A 19,250-nucleotide genomic window follows, 5' to 3' on the forward strand; every position below is an offset into this window, starting at 1 on the left:
CAGACTCCATAAATTTTCTCAGTCAGCATTAGAGCTGTTTAATATTTTATACAGCATTACTTCCCTAGGTGTGACATCCAGAAAACCTCATAAATGTGTAAACTTTCTCTTTTGATTTGTTTTTTTCTCCTGGCATTAGGGATGATTTTTGCCCATACTGCCTAAATTCTTCTCCTTCCCTTTGTACTTGTTCGCCTCAATTATAAATACCTGCAGTTTTCTTTGATTACAGTTAAGAAAAAGATTCTAGATCATTATCTTTATTAATTTAAATAAAACATGGAGATTACAACAGAGATAATTGCTTTATGCCACATGAACAGGGGAAGTCTGATGAGTCCTGCATCCATTTACTCATCCCTCAGTCAGGATCTACTGTACAAAGTGTGTTGAAATAGAAACAGAGATTAATAAAAACAGGTTTATCTGCACTTTCTTCTCATGACATAGGTGTTGGACAAAGATTTCAAACTGGATTTTAACACAACATCAAAGTCCAATTTGTAAACTTGAGACTTTCTTTTTCCCATAACCAACCCATATTCAACTCTATCCTATGTTTCATGCTGGTTTCTTACTAAGTGCATGGAGTGTGTGTATACGGTAAGTGTACGTGTGTGTGTGTGAGAGAGAGAGAGAGAAAGAGAAAGAGAGACAGTTCTGCTTCCTACTGGACTTTAAGTTCCATTGAAAGAAGAGGTAATTCCTGCACATTTTACCTACCTCCTGCATGCCTCCCAAATACAGTTTGGATATATAGCAGGCACAAATAATCAAATAATTCTGTAACATTTCATTACATTTATATATTTTTGCAACTCAATTCAATTTGGCTTCAAACTTTCATTTGCCAAGTTTGGTGAGCTCCATTAGCATCCATGTTCTATGCATCAATTTTACTCTCTGAGGTCCTCATAGGACCATGGGGATTACAAAGTTTTGGAAATGGGGGAAATGCTCTGGTCATCAACCTAAGCTCTCAGTACTCACTGAAAGTTCTGTTATTAGCTGGAACCCTCACCACAAGGCTGGCTATAGGCCCCCTTCTACTGTTCTAATAATTCTAGTACTTGTGATCATGCTCCATATGCATTCATCAGACCCAAGCATTTCCCATCCAATAACCTGCTCCACCCTGTAAATGCTGCATGTAAGCAGGCCAAATGCCTCTAGTAAAACAAATAAATCCCAGTTTTTTTTCCTCAATCTTAGGAAAGTCATACTCTCCTCTGATACTCTAACATCTCCCCAGTGATCCAGTCCCTACTTATTCATTCCAAAAATTACCTAACTGTTGGTTCTCAACCTTATCAAACCCAACACATCTATTTATAAAAAATAATACATTATATTTCTAACAAATAGTTTATAATGCATCATTTTTACTCATATCCTACTTGTTTATGTGATTTCACATAAACCAATAATAAAATTAATAATTCAAAGATTTGCATTGACAAAAGGTTAGACTTGGTTGGATAGAGATTTAGAGAAATGAAAGATAACTCAGGAGAAAATACCTTGATTATACTAAACTGTGGTGAAAAAAATGGAAATATAGCATAGAACATAAAAGACATAGAAGACACAGTGATAGGCATGCATGCTTTCAACTTGAGTCCTGGAAGAAGAGAAATAATATTGACAAGAAGCAACATTTGTGGGGAAAATAGCTGAGAATTTTCTAATACTGAAAAACACACAAAAAAACACATCACATAAAATTCAACAATTACTACAAACCTCAATAAGGATAAGTAAAAGAAATAAACCCTAAAAACATCATAGTAAACTGTTAAAGAAATAAAAAAGAAAAAGAAAAATCTTAAAAACATCTAGCCAAACAAACTCTATTACCTTCAAAGGAGCAACAGCTGATCTCTCTCCCTCTCAGAGAAAAGTCAAAAGAGAGTGAAATGATATCTTCGAGGTGGTGAAACAAATCCTAATAATTCATAATTCTGTATCCATTGAGGAAAAAATAATGCCCCAGAAATGATGACCAAGTAAATAAATTTTCAGAGAACCAATAGCTAAAAGAGTTTGTCACTGGCAGTCTCCTCATAAATAATATATTAAAAGCAGAAGGAAAATAATCCACCTTACAAGAAAAAGTGCAAAACATCAGACAGCTTAAATATATGGGAAATATGGGAAATATATATTATATATATATACAATTTCTTTTCTGTGTGTGTATACGTGTATATATATTTGTATAATATGTATTGTACATAATATACAGTATGTAGGTCTTGGGTTGATGACCAGAACATTTCCCTCATTTACTAGACTTTGTAACACCTGGTCCTATCAGGACCTCAGAGAGTAGAACTGATGCATAGAACATGGCTGTTAATGGATCTCACCAAACTTGGCAAATGAAAGCTTGCAGTCAAATTGACTTGAGTTGTAAATATATATATATATATATTTGCACACACACACAGATATATACATGCACACACAGATATATACATGCACATGTATATACATATATACATGTACATTATATATACATATATAATGTACATGATATATACATATATACATGTACATGATATATACATATATAATGTACATGTATATATACATATATACATGTACATATATGCATATGTGTGTTTATACATGTCTATACATATATGCATATGTGTGTTTATACATGTCTATACATATATGCATATGTGTGTTTATACATGTCTATACATATATACATGTACATTTATCTCTGTGTGTATGTACATATATACATATATACACACATATGTGTATATATGCATAAATACATGTACATATACATGAGTATATACGTATACACATATGTATACACATAAGTATATGTATACATATACATATATACACATATATACACACATATGTATGCACACATATATACATATATACATATCTGTATACATATATACATAGATTTATACATATATACATAGATTTATACATATATACATATATACACATATACACACATATGCATATATGTATATATGTATACACATATGTAAACACACAGAGAGAAATGTATATTATATATGTATATACATGTATGTACATATGTACATTACACACACACAAAGAGAGAGAGAAATGTAAGAGCGAAATGTTGGTAACTGTATGAGAAATGTATGAGAGAAATGTTGGCAACTGCCATCAGGGTCAAGAAAGCCCTAGAAATCAAGAACTCAAAGGGCTTCTTGCTTGTCTTGCAAAATGGATAAGAACATTTGATTTTCATTTTTTTAGTTGATAATTACACAACAAGAAAGAGAAAGACAGAGAGAGATAACTTAATTTCTTATAAAGTTTCACAAATGATGGTTAAATGCATACATAAAATAAAGCATTACTCTTGTATTCAAAGGAAGCAATAAATCACAGCCAAAAACCACTGAAATAGAATAGAGAACAAGTGCCATACAAAGGTAATGAAAACAATTGCAAGTGAGATTAAAAAAAATAAAGCTCACTCTTATTTTTTGTAATATATGTACTCCCTGATTAGTCATAAATATTTTTTAAATGTCACAAAAATGTTTCTAATACAATGTGAGAGACTACAGTCAATGCTTCATGTTCTCAAGCTGGAAAATAATTGTTCACTGGAATCCTAACTATATAATTTTTACTTAAAACTTTATGCCACAAAGGTTCTTAGTATAAGATTTGTTAAAATGGAGATCTTAGGTGCTACACAGAGATTCTGATTTGATTAATCTGGAGACTTATGCAGAAGTCTTCATTTTATAAGGGCAACCGAGAATTTTGATGCAGGCAAAACTTAGGACTACACCTTTAGAAAGGCTTTTCTGAAGATACTTAGCACATTTATTCTGATAAGATGTATTTCCTAATTTAAATCAAGAGCGGTGGCTTCTCTCAAAAAAGCCAAGTATGTGGAGTGTAGAGAGAATCATCTATAAAGAATGGCTTACTTTAAGAAGGGAGGTGTGCATCTTCAGCCCTAACCTGGTGACATGCTAGGCTCACTCTAGCATTGCTGAAGAGCAGAGTAAAAGGAGACTATTTAGGGAATCTGTTCCCAGAGAGCTTCACATGTTGGGGCCTGTGAATATTGAAAGCTGTGCCTTCTTTTTTTTGTGATGGAGTTTTGCTCTTGTTGCCCAGTCTGGAGTGCAATGGCACGATCTTAGCTCACTGCATCCTACGCCTCCTGGGTTCAAGTGATTCTCCTGCCTCAGTCTCACAAGTAGCTGGGATTACAACCTGTACCTTCTTTTCTGCAGCAGTCTGAAGATGGGAAAAAGAGGGTGGAGGGTGCCATTCCAGTTTCCATTTGCCTGTAATGCATTCAAAAGAATTCCTCTGTGGTTCCTGGAGCTGATTCTAAAGGGAGGCAGATCTTAAAAAACAAAAAGTTGGGAGTGGTGGAGCTTCCCGGGGAGCTGTAGGCCAACCAAAACTAAGACCAAGCAGGAGTGCTAATGGGGACATGAATCGTTGTCATAATAAAGTAAAAACAAGATAATACTCTGTGATACAGATTCAGTAATAGGGAGGGCTAAGGTGAACTGGACCCTGCACCAAGGAAACTCATAAGCCGTCTGTGCATAAGTCTCCTCACTGGCAGAGACAAACAGCCACTTACAGACACAGAACAAACTATAGAGAGACTGCTGTGATATCCACACCTCTGAGTATGTGACCAACTTTGAAAGATCTCAGTCTCTCCATTCCCTTTACTCAGGTCCCACTCCAAAAAGAGGTAGACCCAGAGTTGGTCAAGAAATGAAACTGGAGACCATGCTCAGAAGGAAAGTCCCTCAGAGCCACAGTTCAAGTCTCTACTAATGGGAAGGTGGGGAAAAAAAGTCAAGACTGTGGATTAAAACTGCTCTGATTTAATTTTAATTACAAAGTGACCATGAAGTTTTGGAATCTGCTTCCCAGCAGGAAGGGAGTTGAAACAGAGAAGAGTTGAAAGAAGTACAAGTTGGGTACCACTCAAGTGAAAATTCGAAATCTGAAATGCTCCAAAATCTGAAACATTTTTAGTGCCAACACGACACTCAAAGGAGATGCTCAATGAGGCATTTCAAATTTCTGATGTTTGGATTATAGGATGAGGAATGCTTAACCAGTAGGTGTAATACAAATATTCCAAAATACAAAAAAATTCAAAATTCTAAACACTTTTGTTTCCAAACATTTCGGATGAAGGATATTCAACTGGCATTTGGAAAAACAAAGCCTATTTAGTATTTGAAACTCCACTGAGCTGAGACCCCTCAATATATTGGTTCATAGCTATTCAGTAGCAGAAGTGCGACTTAAAAGTGACCTGAATCCCTCCCTCCAAGTGTCTGGACACTTCCAGGTCTCACTTTCTTCTCAGGCCTGAGTAATTCCTCTTATACTCATACCCCTTGTGATTTCAAAGAAAAACTGTATCTTCAGCAGGTCCTGAGTGGAACATGGCTTTTCTTTTGTTTTCATCCTTGTTATCTGAGAAAGATCTTGAGCCTAAATTTCAAGAATACAGCAGAGTCCATGAATTGGCAAAGTCTTGAAACACCACTGATTGCAACTGATACCAGTTTGGAGCCATGGGATCACCAGATGACTGACCTCGGCTTTTCTAACACAAGCAAGGTTGGGCTGGGTCTGGCTGTCCATCAGTCTGGCTTTCTTTTCTCCTGCACTTCTTGGAGTGCTAAGAGCTGCCTTGCAGGTGGGGAGCAATTGCATTACCATAAGCCTCCAATTAGAGAGCCTCCCTGGCAGGGTGATCTGATCCCTTTCAAGAGCTACTGATGATGGCCAAGTTTTGCCACTGATCTGCATTTTCACTTGCTCAGAAGACACAGCAAGTAGCAGAAAAGAGATATGGGAAAGGCATTCTGCTGAATGAATTTGGTACCTAAGGGGTGCTCACAGACCTAGCTCCTAGGTATGGGGAGGATTAGAAATTAGTAAGCAGATCACTGTCCACTTTTACTGAGAAGACACTAATTCTCCCCTTTCTGAAACTGCTTTGACTTAGGGATACTCGGAATCATCTGGGACATTTTTAGTCTAGTTGTTCCTAAGAAACTACCTGGAAGATCAGTGGGAGGACATCCTAACCCCTAGATAAATAATCATACTTCTCTATTCATCATTTTCATAATACATAAAAAGCGAATACTGGTAATGTAGTCTCTAGTGAAATAACAATAAGATCAGCATTTATTGAAAATTAAATAGGTTTCTCTTGCAATTCCAGGTATTTGATTCTAAAACTTAGATTCTAGTATATCATAAACAAGAGTTCATGTATAAATGTCTAAACACCCACATGTCTACACACACTTTAATAAATGCATACATGCTTTATTATATATTGCTCATTCATCACCTCGTGTTCCAGTGCAAAACATGAAATACATATCAAGTGATGAATGAGGAATAACCCTTAATGTATATCATAGCAAGTAACAAATCAGCCAAATTCAGATCAAATAGTAGAAACTGGTATGTGTAAAGGTCAATGACAACATTTTCTATTTTATTTTGTTAAGTCCAAACATACCTGATGCAATAGTTAATCTAGAATAGTCAAGAACTTATCAAATCCAAGCCTTTAATAAATGTGTGCTTGAATGATATAAATCTTCCGTGAGCCCAGGGTCACTTTGATCCTTTTAGTAGCTCGTAAAGCAGCATGTATCCTCCTGCAGACAAAGGAGGCAGCCACCAAGTCAGAGAAGAGAGCTGCAGAGGGGTCTTTGAAGGGAAGAAAGGGATTTGGTTGATTCTCAGATTGCCTCCAATACTGAGACTGCAGTTTCCTACACTCAGTTTGGAAGAGAAAGACAATGAAAACTGGAAATTTTATAATTTGAACTCATCTTCTAATCCTTCCCCATTGCTATCTACAGGTTGGGGGTATGACATTTAATGTTCAGTGTGGTGTTCTGATACAATCAAATTCATTGAATAGAACTTAAGTGCCCCCTGAAAGATCATCAACCTAAGGTCAGAAACTGAATGGTCAAAACAAAGGACTGTTGAGGGGATATACATGGCCTAAGCTATTTGGAAAGTGTTTTAGCAAAAAATGGTTTTCTCATTCATTTGCCAGTAACTAATTTGTTTGATACTTTTTTTATTTCTAAAACTTGAGGTGGGTACAGTTGGTTATATATATATATATATATATATATATATACACACATACATACATAAATATATGAATAAATAGTACTTTTACATTAAGGGCTGGTTCAGAGCTGAGCTGCCAGTTATCTGAGGAGATTGTGATACAGACCAGTTAAACAGAGGTCTAAACTGTCACACAGGCTGCTGGGAGCCACACTTTTCTTGCTTACATGTAAATATGAGGTAAACAAGCCATTTTTGCTTCCCAGAGTCCAGAGGAGGAATGATGAGATAGTGAATTTTAAAAGCCTTTTGGTGTTTTTTAGTAAAGACAGTTTATGAGGCCAGGGCATAAATATTATTGTTCTTCTTATTCTGATGCCTACTGAGTAACACAGCCTTGCTGAAGGCGTGTTCTCTTAGTAAACTCCCTCTAGAGATTCCACCAAGGGTCTGATAGGTGAAAGGCCAGACTTTTCATTGGATAACCCCCAAGCAAGGTTGGAAAACATGTTTTTAATAAGATGAGCCTTTTCCAGTCTAAGTTTTCAGTGTGTTGACATAGTTTCTCATATTGCAATTTCAGAATAAGTGCTTCTGGCAGGGCTGTAGCCAGCAAGTCTCCCTCTACTAATCTGGAAGAGGAACACTGGTAAGCAGCATATCATCGCAAAGGCAGGATTCCTTCAGTCAAGGCAGGGTGAGGTATCTAATGCTTCTGGTGAACCCACTACCAGGCAAGACAAATTTGCTGTTACTAACTTTTCTAAAACTGAATAAAAGTTGTCACTTATGTTTGTTTCTATCCATTGATTTAACCATAATTTTAAAAAATATAATTATTTCAACAATTAAATGGTTCCTATCACCATTGCCTCATGTAAGAATAACATACAAACATGGAAAGAGATGAAGAGAGAGTCTCTATGTGGCATATACCTGGTTAGAAAAAGTAATATGCTCATAATGCATGTTTCATAAAATATCTAGAAAGGGGGAACTCTATGAATCCATGCATTTCACTGTATGCATTTTAAATTTTTATTGTAAAAACCAATATCCAAATAAGTGTATAAGATTTATCAATAATCAATAATTTATCACAAAATTAATGTGTTACCACCTCCTAAGTAAAGAAAGCCCTCTCTGACCCATTCTAACCATTACCCTCCTCTTCTAGCAACCACTAGCCTGGTTTAAAAGTAATCATATTAGTATATTTTTTTCTAGTATTTTTCCCAAGCATGCATCTCTGAATACTATAATTTGGGTTCATTTCAGTTTTGAAATTCATGTAACTGAAATTATTCTGTATACATGGAATGCCTGTATAAGTTCCATTAGCCACTCTGTCTTCAGTTCTTCCAGAAGCCAAAGGGATACAACACAGCTCAAAATTTCAGGCATACCAAAATAGGTGTTTGCCACAAATCACATTGTTAGCATCAACAACATGGTGTAGCCTGAAGTCTCACATATACAAAACACTCTTATCACACAGGTGGGGGTAAATGAAGTTAAATCTAAGGTCTGCATTTTCTGGGAAAATGGTAAATTAAAAAATTAAAGATTTGGATAATTTCACTCCACAGATTCCTGAAATGCCGTTGCAATGAGAAAGACAGATACTTTGGTACTGTTTAGGGAGGTTGTGGCCAGGAGGCATTCTTACTTCAGTAGGGTGGTCTGTGAAAAATGGAGAGAGAGGGGCAGAAAGAGTACTGGTGGATGCCTATTTCTGTAGTCCAGGCAAGCCAATCCTTCCAGTTGGCTCGTATTTTGGGTTTGGAATTCTGACTTCTGGGTAAAAATATCAGGACAAAGTCCATATGTGTTCTTGCAGAGTGTATCTGTGTGGGAGTGTTGGAGCAAAGAGCATAAAGGGGGTGGGGGTTAAGAGATATACATGGCTGCTGTCCAGCCGATGAGGACACCCAGAGGTCATCCTCTGAATCTATGAGCAAGGATAAAAGGAACTGACAAAGAACTCAACAGAATTTTCAGCCCTATGCACCTAAATCATTGCTTCCTGCTGGAAGTTGTAGAATGTCAGGATAAACATTATGAAGTAAATATTTCGCACAATGGGGAGGGAATTAGCTGTGCAATTCCCATTAATGCTAATGAGACTTTGGTGGTTAATTTCCCATGCCTTGTGCTGAATATTTGCCCCAATTAGTTATGTCAAGCTTGTGCCACACTCCAACCAAGTTTTCACTTTTGGGGAGGGGTGCCAAGGGGAGTGGGTAATTGTCCTCATCATTTCTTTTAAGTTCAGATGGTGAAAGCAAGGCAGGAGTCATCTAATCATATTGTTTGCTTCTTCGTATGAAAACCCTCTGAGAAGCTAGCATTTTGCCAAAACTTCTGAAATGCACAACCCCTTGGAAATCATTGTTTTCATTAGTAAGCTACCTGCTGGGGCATTCTCTTATAGGAGACGGGTTTATTTTAGTTTATTTATTTTACTCCAAAGAATAATTTCATCTCTATTCTCATTAGACCTACAGTTTGGTTTAACATCCCTATTACTTCCATGATGATGCTCCAGATAATAGGAAATTAGAGAAGATGTAGGAGTGATTTTTACAAAAGTACAATCAGATGGATCAGTCCATAATAAGCTTTCATTCTGTGTACAAAATAGGGTTTTCTTTTTTGTTCCAAATAAATGTGTGTATCCCTCATTTAAGGTACCTCTCTCACACGTGCCTTCTATACTACATATATTTCTCATGTTTTACCTACTGAAGTTTAAACTCCTGAAGAGATGGAACAGTGTTTCGTGTGCCTTCACTTCCCCTACTAATATCAAGCAAAGCATTAGACACTTAGTTTATATTTACTAATGAATGAAAATATATACATACATAACAGATATAAGTATGGAGTAATATCAGATAGTGTCAAATATCCAATAGAAATTCTCTTTAAATCAAATCTTAGAGTACATGAAGCCACATTATATACATTTTCACAATTCCAAAAAATATATTCTTATGAAAGTTGACCTGGGAGTAATTTGTTAAAAAGGAAATAAGAGTGTGTTTGAAATAAAAATCGGAGTCAGAAATAAGGATGGAAAGAAGAGACATTTTTGCAGTAAGCTTTTGGGAAAGATATATGGAAATGAGGAGAAATCAAATTCAACCTTTAAGCTGGATTGAGATGGCTTTTGTGGAGTGAGGAGAGGCTAGCTTATCTATACGCTACAATGACACAATGCCACAACGGCAGGTCTTCTGTAACAAAGAGGGTGAGGACTATATAGCTCTAGGTTTTGAGGAAAGGAGTTGATTAATATAAACTCAAAGAGGCTGCCTTGAGGCTTTTTATACATCAAACCTCCCTGTTAACCCTCATAGTTCTTCTGTGGGAAGGAAGTAGGACTTGGTAGACATAAGAGAAAAACTTCTGGTCAAGAATCAGAAAGGAACTTTTAAATTTTAATTAAAAAACATATGCAGGGAGAAAACTACAAACGATTCCTCTTTATGCGTATTATCTGTAACAAAACAAAACACCTTTAAGTGTTCCATTGAAACCTGAGAAAAGTAAATCCCAAAACAATATTAATGAGTAAAAGAAAATAAAACTAATAGTACAGTATCTCATCTTATAAATGTAAGCTATTTAAAATGTCATGAATGCAGTCTTTAGTCTTTACTCAGTAGATGCTCAATATATATGGACTGAATAAATGAATAGATTATCCCAAAGCATCACCACCCTACACTGGTCTTGGAAGATATTAGATTATCTGTCCTTCAAAAGTAGGTTAAGAAAAGTATTCTTCCTAAGAAGCAACTTCTGACTACCAGGAAAGAAGTATATCCACGTCCTAGCCATCGGACTTTCCTTTTTATATCATTGTGCATAAAATAATCTCAATGTTTCCTGTGTGCCAAGCAATACTGTAAACATCTTATGTGTATTCACTCATTTAATCCTCCCAATCACCCTATGATGCTAATATTAATATTACCATTATTTTACAATTGTAGAAAATAAGGCATAGAGAGTCTTGATAACATCCCCAATGTCACTAGTCATTAAAAGGACCAGGATTTGAACCCCAGAAGCCTGGTTCCACACCTTGCTTACGTTCTTTCCCTTTTTTTCTTTCTTTTGTTTTTGTTTCCTTTTCCTGCTTTTTTCCACAAGAAAACATCTGTAATTTCTTTTTTCCTTCCCTTCCTTCCTTCTTTTCCTTCCTTCCTTCCTTTTTTCTTCCTCCCTACATCCCTCCTTGTCTCTTTCTCTTTCTCTCTCTCTTTCTTTCTCTTTCTTTCTTTCTTTCCTCTTTCTTTCCCTTCCTTCCTTCCTTACTTCTTTCTTTCTTTCTTTTCTTTCTTTTTTCTTTCTTCTTTTCCTTCCTTCCTTCCTTCCATTATTTCTCTTTCTTTCTTTCTTTCTTTCTTTCTATATCTTTCTTTCTAACTTCATTGAGATGTAATTCACACACTGCTCTGGGCTTCATTGTGCCTTCCTCCCAAATTCATGTGTTGAAGTTCTAACCCTCAGTACCTTAGAATGTGAGCATATTTGGAGATAAGGTATTTGCTGAGGTGATTAAGTTAAAACTTAGGTCATTAGGGACAGGCAAAATTCAATATGACTAGTGTACTTATAAGAAGAACAGAGGCCAGGCGTGGTGGTTCACACTTGTAATCCCAGCACTTTGAGAGGCCAAGGCGGGCGGATCACGATGTCAGGAGATCGAGACCATTCTGGCTAACACGGTGAAACCTGGTCTCTACTAAAAATACAAAAAATTAGCTGGGCATGGTGGCACCCACATGTAGCCCCAGCTACTCAGGAGGCTGAGGCAGGAGAATCGCTTGAACTCAGGAGGCAGAGGTTGCAGTGAGCCGAGTTCGCACCACTGCACTCCAGCCTGGGCGACAGAGCTAGACTCCATCTAAAAAAAAAAAAAGAAGAAGAAGAAGTGATTTGGACACACATAAGTACAGACGAAAGAGGATGTGAAGATACTGGAATAATACATCCATCTACAAGGCAAGGAGAGAAGCCTGGAACAGATCCTTTCCTCATAGCCTCAGAAGGAACCAACCCTGTTGACACTTTGATTTTGGACTTCCAGCCTCCAGAACTGTGAGAAAATTAATTTCTGTTTTTTAAGCCGTTCATTCTGCATCATTTTATTAAAGCAGCCTTAACAAACTGGTACACATACCATACACTTTACCTACTTAACTTTGCCTATTTAACATGGACAATAAAGTGGTTTTTAGTATATTCACAAAGTTCTGCAACCATCACCACAATCAATTTTAAAACATATGTCACCTCCTGAAAACCCCATACTCATTAGCTGATGTTCCCCACATGCTGCCCCTGGCAATCACCAGTCTACTTTCTATCTCTGTGGATTTGCCTATTCTAGACATTTCATAAAAATTAAATCATATAACACGTGGCCTTTTGTGTGTGGCTTCTTTGACTTAGATCCCCCTTACTTGACCCCATCTTACTATGCTATATTATTTTACTATCTTACCTCTTTATTCTTGTTTTAATCAATAGATAATAATCTAACAATTACTCCTAATTCATATAAATTCTTGATAGCACTCTGAGACAATACATTTTAAGATAAATTACTGAAACATATAACTACATGGAAGAATGATGGTGAACTACAGTGAAAAAATGCATTAAAAAGTAAAAATGAATTATAAAAAGGAATTAATCTAGTCAGGCACAGTGGCCCATGCCTGTAATCCTAGCATTTTTGGAGGCCGAGGCAGGCAGATCACTTCAGGTCAGGAGTTCGAGATCAGCCTGACCAATATGGCGAAACCCCATCTCTACTAAAAATACAAAAATTAGCTGGGCGTGGTGGTGGGTGCCTATAATCCCAGATACTCTGGAAGTTGAGGCAGGAGAATTGCTTGAACCCAGGAGGCAGATGTTGCAGTGAGCCAAGATCATGCCACTGTTCTCCAGTCTGGGCAACAGAGCAAGACTCCATCTTAAAAAAAAAATTAATCTAGATGATATTGTTGCTTTTTCCTATGAATTATATAAATAGTTCTGTCTGCATTTCTGGGGCCTTTAAATGCCTCCAAAGCATTTTTCCATGCCTTACTTTCTGTTCAACACATATCAATGATGTAAACAAAAAAAGAGAGACATTTCAACCCACCACTTTAAAAAGTCTTTCCAAGAGCTGCCTGGAAAAGAGAAACAAATGAAAGACCCCATTTATAGGTCCTCAGGATTACCTTGGGTAACTCTGCCACTGCAACACTTCTATCCTCCAAAATCTAGCACTTAAAGATTAATAAGCATCATAGCATAGAGGAAGTAAAGTAAGGCATTAGCTCTGTGGGTGTTTCTGGACTGGACATGAGGCAGAAGGAAATGAATGGCACCCTGATTCTCAACGTTGGTTTCCATGCCATTGAATCCGCCTTGCATGAAGGAGCATTCAAATGTGATGATGCTCCCAGGAAGAGCTTTGGTTGCTCATTGGATAAGCATGTTTCTGGAAATATGAGGTGAATTGGAGCACACCTTGGAAGGGACTTGGGACCTGAATTGAAAGGGCTTCTGCAGTATCAGGGATCCACCTGGGAACCGAGGTCCATTCACCCTGCAATGTAGCAGAGATAGACAGGAGAATTTTAAAAATTCATTTCAAAAGGGCAAGTAAAAGATACTGGTGTGTGGAAAAGAGAGACACAGATGCCCAGGTAATTTAGAGAACTCAGCCATATTGCTTTGATTCAAACTTTCCCTTTTTTAAAAAAATACATAAATGCAAGCTTAAAAATGTGTATTGGGACCAAGCTCCCCACCCCATCCCCACTATATACCTAGATCTGTGCTAGGTACTCAGTGAGTGTTTACCACAGCAAGGAGACAGCAATGGAGCATACATACCCTAAGACAGGGCTCTTGTCCTATGCAGATCACTATCTACTTGAAGGTGCAACTGCACACAAATGAATCAATGCACAAAACAGAGGGTGCATGAACCAGAAATAAATTAAACAGTTCATATTGCACTGTTAAAAGACTTCTTGCCTTTTCTTTATTTATTACTGCCTTTAATTCTCTTCCAAACATAGATTGTAATATTCTCCTAAATATGTGCCTGTTTCAAAATTATTTTCCTTAGATTATAAACAAATAAGTTTATAGGGTCAAGTTTTTATTTTATTCATGTTTAAATTTTATAATCACCTCATCTGAGTGTGATTCAACTTGCACCAGATTTTAAAAACTCCATTAGGAGCCTGGGTTTGGTCACCATGGGTGAGGCATGCAGCCAGAGTGTTCTCATCTGATCTAGGTACATAATAAAGTCATGGGCATTGAATCCCATTAGCAAAAGTGTAGGAGAAAAAAAGAAATCTAGAACACAAGATACAAAGTAAGGAACCATTGCTATTGTCATCATACAGCCTCACATAGTTTATGCCTCAGAGCTTACAGGGGATAGATTTTGCCATCCTCATATCATAGAAAGAATTTCAGAGCCCCACCCTCCAGAATTAGTATTAACTTTTCTAGTCCTCATTCTCAGGAAATGGCATAACCACTTAAGCAGCCAAATCTCTATTGGACATTTATTATATAATCCTGTCCCATGTCAGGAACCAGGCCAGAGACAAGCAGTTGAGAAAACACTGTCCAAGAACTTGAGGACGATGTAGAAAACACCAACACATTCAATATAAATAGATAATAATTACATCAAAAGAGCAAGCCAGAGAAGGAATGGAACCTTATAAGCTGGGCAGTGGGTAAGGGAAGGCTACAGAGAGAAGACAGATGAAATTTGACACTGACATTTGAAATGGTCAGGAGTCTTTCAGTCAACCAACAAAACCAGGAATTTATTGGTTGATGAAAACTCCAGGTATAGTGCTGATTTTAAGCATGCCTCCGTCCAAGTGCTCAAATAATGTTTTTCTCATTTTGTGTCACACTGTCTCCCGCCTGGTCTCAGCACTCCTTTCCTGGGAGTTTGTTTTCTTTCTCAGGCAACTCTTTTCACAGAAGAAAGAGGGCTACTTCCAGCTTCTGGTTTCTATCAGTCCTCACTATTTGGTATCCCAGCGGCAAAGCATTTTTCCTCTCTGGTTTCTATCTGTCTAATGGAATCTCGGTAGGACACCTATTGGCTCTGCATGGCTGGGAGCTCACTTTGTAGGCAGAGTACCATGGACAGAGTTGCCACAAGTATCAAATGCCCATCCCTGAGGCCAGGAGTGGTGAGGTAATATGAGTGACAGTCCTCTTGTAATCCATGAGATGGGGAAGGGCAATCACCTAATAGAAATGAGAGTAGGTAGGTAGACATGAGCAATGTCTGTCCATGCATCTTCAACAACTGAAAAAGCATGTCTAGGCAGAGAGAAGAGGTGGAAAGCTATAAAAGTGTATTGATAATATATGAATTAAGTTTTATAGAAGGAAATTAGCATGGTACCTGTGTTTGGGGAGGAAAGGAGGATGTGGTATAGTATGTGCAGAATATATTGATTACAAAGGAAAGTCTAAGCATGGATATCATAACATTTCTTTCTCCCACTTTCCACTCCTCCTCTCTTTACGGGGTAAACCAAGCAACTCTTTGTGGAATGCCCGATGACAACAAAAACTAATCTAGTTGATCTGATATAAGAGGCAATGCTGAATTTCGTGAGTTCACATACCAACTGTAGAGAAAATATATGTATCTATACATATAGAAAGCTGTCTAACGATGGATGCTCACAGATGAACACACAACCAAGTCCAATACTCCAAAATAAATCTACCTTTACAAGGCAGCCCCCAGGCTTGGGGTTGATACTTCAATATGAAGAAACCAGGTCCAGTGAGCTTCCTGTACGGGTCCCGCTAGACCAAAGTTGGCCTCAGATTGCAGCCTCTTCCTCACCCTGTGAAGGTCGGTTTGTAGCTCAAAAGAAATCCTGGTGACATAAATTATGTAAAACAACCACTTCAGGGTATTAAACTGAACTGAAGTCTGAATTTAACTGCCCAGCAAATCACTGAAAAGGGACTATAGCAATATCTTTAATAGATGATATAAATACTTAGGGCATAAAACTGCCTATTTTACTTATTTCCATTACAGCAATTCCCCTCCTCTCCCAGACCTGATTAGGACAGATAAACAGGCTCTCAAGCTTCTGTTTTCTGGGCATGTGCATTTTTCCTAAGTTTACCACATCTTCCACAACACTCAAACTTACCTGTTTTGGTTTTATCTGAGATTCATAACTGGCAGACCAGAAGGAGGGGCCAAGACCTGCTGTTTTGGACAGGATACTTAGATTACTAAAGTTCGTAAATTCCAGTGTTGGGCACAGTTTCAGTCTGATATAAAACCTGTCAAAATCTAGTCTGGTCCTATGTCATCCTTTAAGCTCCATATCCCTACTGCCCAACCCAATTCCCACCTCCTTTGATGACCCCTGAACACATGAATCTGTCTTCCCTCCTGTTGTGACCATGATAGGTTGCCTGTGTGCTCATTTTCCATGTCTGCATCTTTTCTCTCAAGTTGAATGAGTAAAGATTTCTCTGAATCAGAGACCACCTTTGATTTTCATTCTCCAGAGCGCAGCAAAATGTCTTGGGAGGCAATATGAGGAGTTGGGGGATCAGCAAGCAGTGTTTTGAAGCCATAGAGTTTCAGGCATGAAACCAACTCTGCCACTATTATTTTTGTGCCACAGTTTGCTCCTTCTGTAAAATAAGGATAACTATCTAACTCTTAATTGTTAGTTAAAACAAAAGAGTAAATGTTTGTTTCTTTCATGCTGTTCTTTTTCCTTTTCCTTTTCTTTTCTTCATGCTTATCAGTGTACCTTCTGGATCTTTAATGATTATTGTTGACAGGTCCAGCTGTTCTTCCAACACCTGGAGACACACCTCACATCCTTTCTGCCTCTCAAATTCTACCAGCATTTCAAAGTCCAACTCAAGTCCTAATTTTCTCATTGTCTAACTGTTCTAATTTTTACTATTTTCTGTTGTCTCCAAGAGCCCTTTGTACTCTATCCCAATAGCTAAGTACTTATTAAAATTTTCATATTTATTATTTTCTCATTCCCATCAAGCTCCTTGATAGCAGGGGTTACACTTTTTTTTTTTTTTTTTTTTTTTGCCTTTTTTGTGTGCCTCCTTATAAGTAGCGAAGTACTGGCCTATTAGTAGAAACGACATAAATAGGTGTTGATAACATAGACAAAAATGATGCCACAATCAATAATGTACCAAGCAGAAAATGATCAATTATAACAGAAAGGCTACAAAAATTTGGTAGGAATCAAATAGTGTTCCAAAACATTTTGCACATATTATCTTACTGAAACAAAGGCCTAAATGTATGTTTTTCAAAACTAATCATATACTCAGAAAGGGGAGATCATTGAATTATTTAAATTTCTCCAGAAAAAAGCTTTTGTAGAAAAGACATAGTTTCTGGAGAAATTCAAATAGTTCTAGTGGCAAGGCTACAATTAGAAAAAGCTTGCAGAGGTTGGATAATGTTATTTTCCTATAATATATGGTCTATCAATCAGCCAGAAAATGTGTAAAATATGACTAATTCCTTAGGGTCTACTTCCCCAGCCTAATTGTGTTGTTTCTTGTGTTCCTGTGATCCCTTCCATCCGTGACCATATAGATAAGCACTTCTGTGGATACTTCTGCCTTCTTTGTGGTTTCCTGTGTGTGTGATTTTGTTTCTAACTAAATTTTAACTTTCTTTCAGAGAGAGATGTTTTCCATCTTCAAAAAACCTAATACATACCTGAGAATACAGATAGCATGCAACACATTTTTTTCATTAGACTCAGTAAATTTCATCCATTCCAAATATCACTGTAAAATCCAACTACATCTCAAAAGCCTGCTATCTTTCAGTAAGGAAACACATGACAGAGTGCCACTACAAACAGCAATTCCTTTTCTAAACTCCTCTAGGAAGTGAAACCATGTTGCACAGTAGAGCATAACAATTTGAAATCACGAAATACAAAGCAAGGTTGCACACCCAGAAATGAGGTTCATTCCCCACACTGTGGCATCTGGTTACTAACGGAGGACTAATTTCTGTCCTTGGATGCCTGAGTACACCTCCTATTACACTAACTTAAATGAAAACCCCCAAGGGGGAACTTGACCCTAACGATTTATCTGACAGTATGGCCATATTAGATCCTTTCAAATCCTTTAATTTGCAAAAAGTCCCAAAGTCAGTGAACCAAACAATAGCAGCTCTCTCCCCATGCTGTGTAACTTGGGTGATATTTATGGACAGGGAGAAGTTCTGTGTTCAGCAATTTCCTAATCAAGTAAGAACAAATGGAGAAAGCAAATCCATGAAATAGGAAAGGGCAAGCCCACCGAGCTATGACTCAAAAGGCAGCAGAGAAATGTTAGTGCCATTATGCTGCTGAGCCTCCTGCTCCAGTCAAAATGCATCCATCAGAGATGTTACAGAATCTGAAACTTGAGGAAATGGCTGAAAGATGTTTAAGCTAGAGCCTTGTGACAGCATCCCTGTGAAAGAGGGCCCTGCAAACCAAAATGGGCCTGCATCTAACCTCAAATATCTGTTGCATGTCTTACTGGATTCATTTTTTTAATAGGGTATAATTCATCATTGGCTGTTTCTGAGAATCTTACAAATTCAAATCCAAGAAAGCTTTTAAAAATACTATTATTTGCATGTCAGTACCCGGGACAGACTGTGTAGAACCTCCCAAACAGAAGAAAAGATGGTCCCATCAAAATGGAATATTCCAGGAGCTGGCTTTTGTTTGTGATGTTGCTGTTGCTTGTGCCTGCAGATGATGTGCCCTTCACTTGGAAGTCCATCTCTCTACTTTTCTGCCTTTAGCGACTTTAAATATGAAGTGCTTCCGGCAGAAGAACTGTGTACTCTGTTGTTTTCCAAAAGCTCTTGCAAGACCCAGTTTCACACCATGAAATCCCCACTGCCAAGAAAATCCTCCCTGAAACAAGACCGAACTGCCTCCATGCTGAATTTCCCATTGTTTCTTCTCTTCCTTTCATTAATAGGAAAGAGAATAACCCGTTTTCTTTTTATGACTGTTTATATTCACAGAGTCAGGCATGTG

Source organism: Pongo abelii, chromosome 17 (genome assembly GCF_028885655.2).
Source record: "Pongo abelii isolate AG06213 chromosome 17, NHGRI_mPonAbe1-v2.0_pri, whole genome shotgun sequence".
Classification (NCBI taxonomy): domain Eukaryota; kingdom Metazoa; phylum Chordata; class Mammalia; order Primates; family Hominidae; genus Pongo; species Pongo abelii.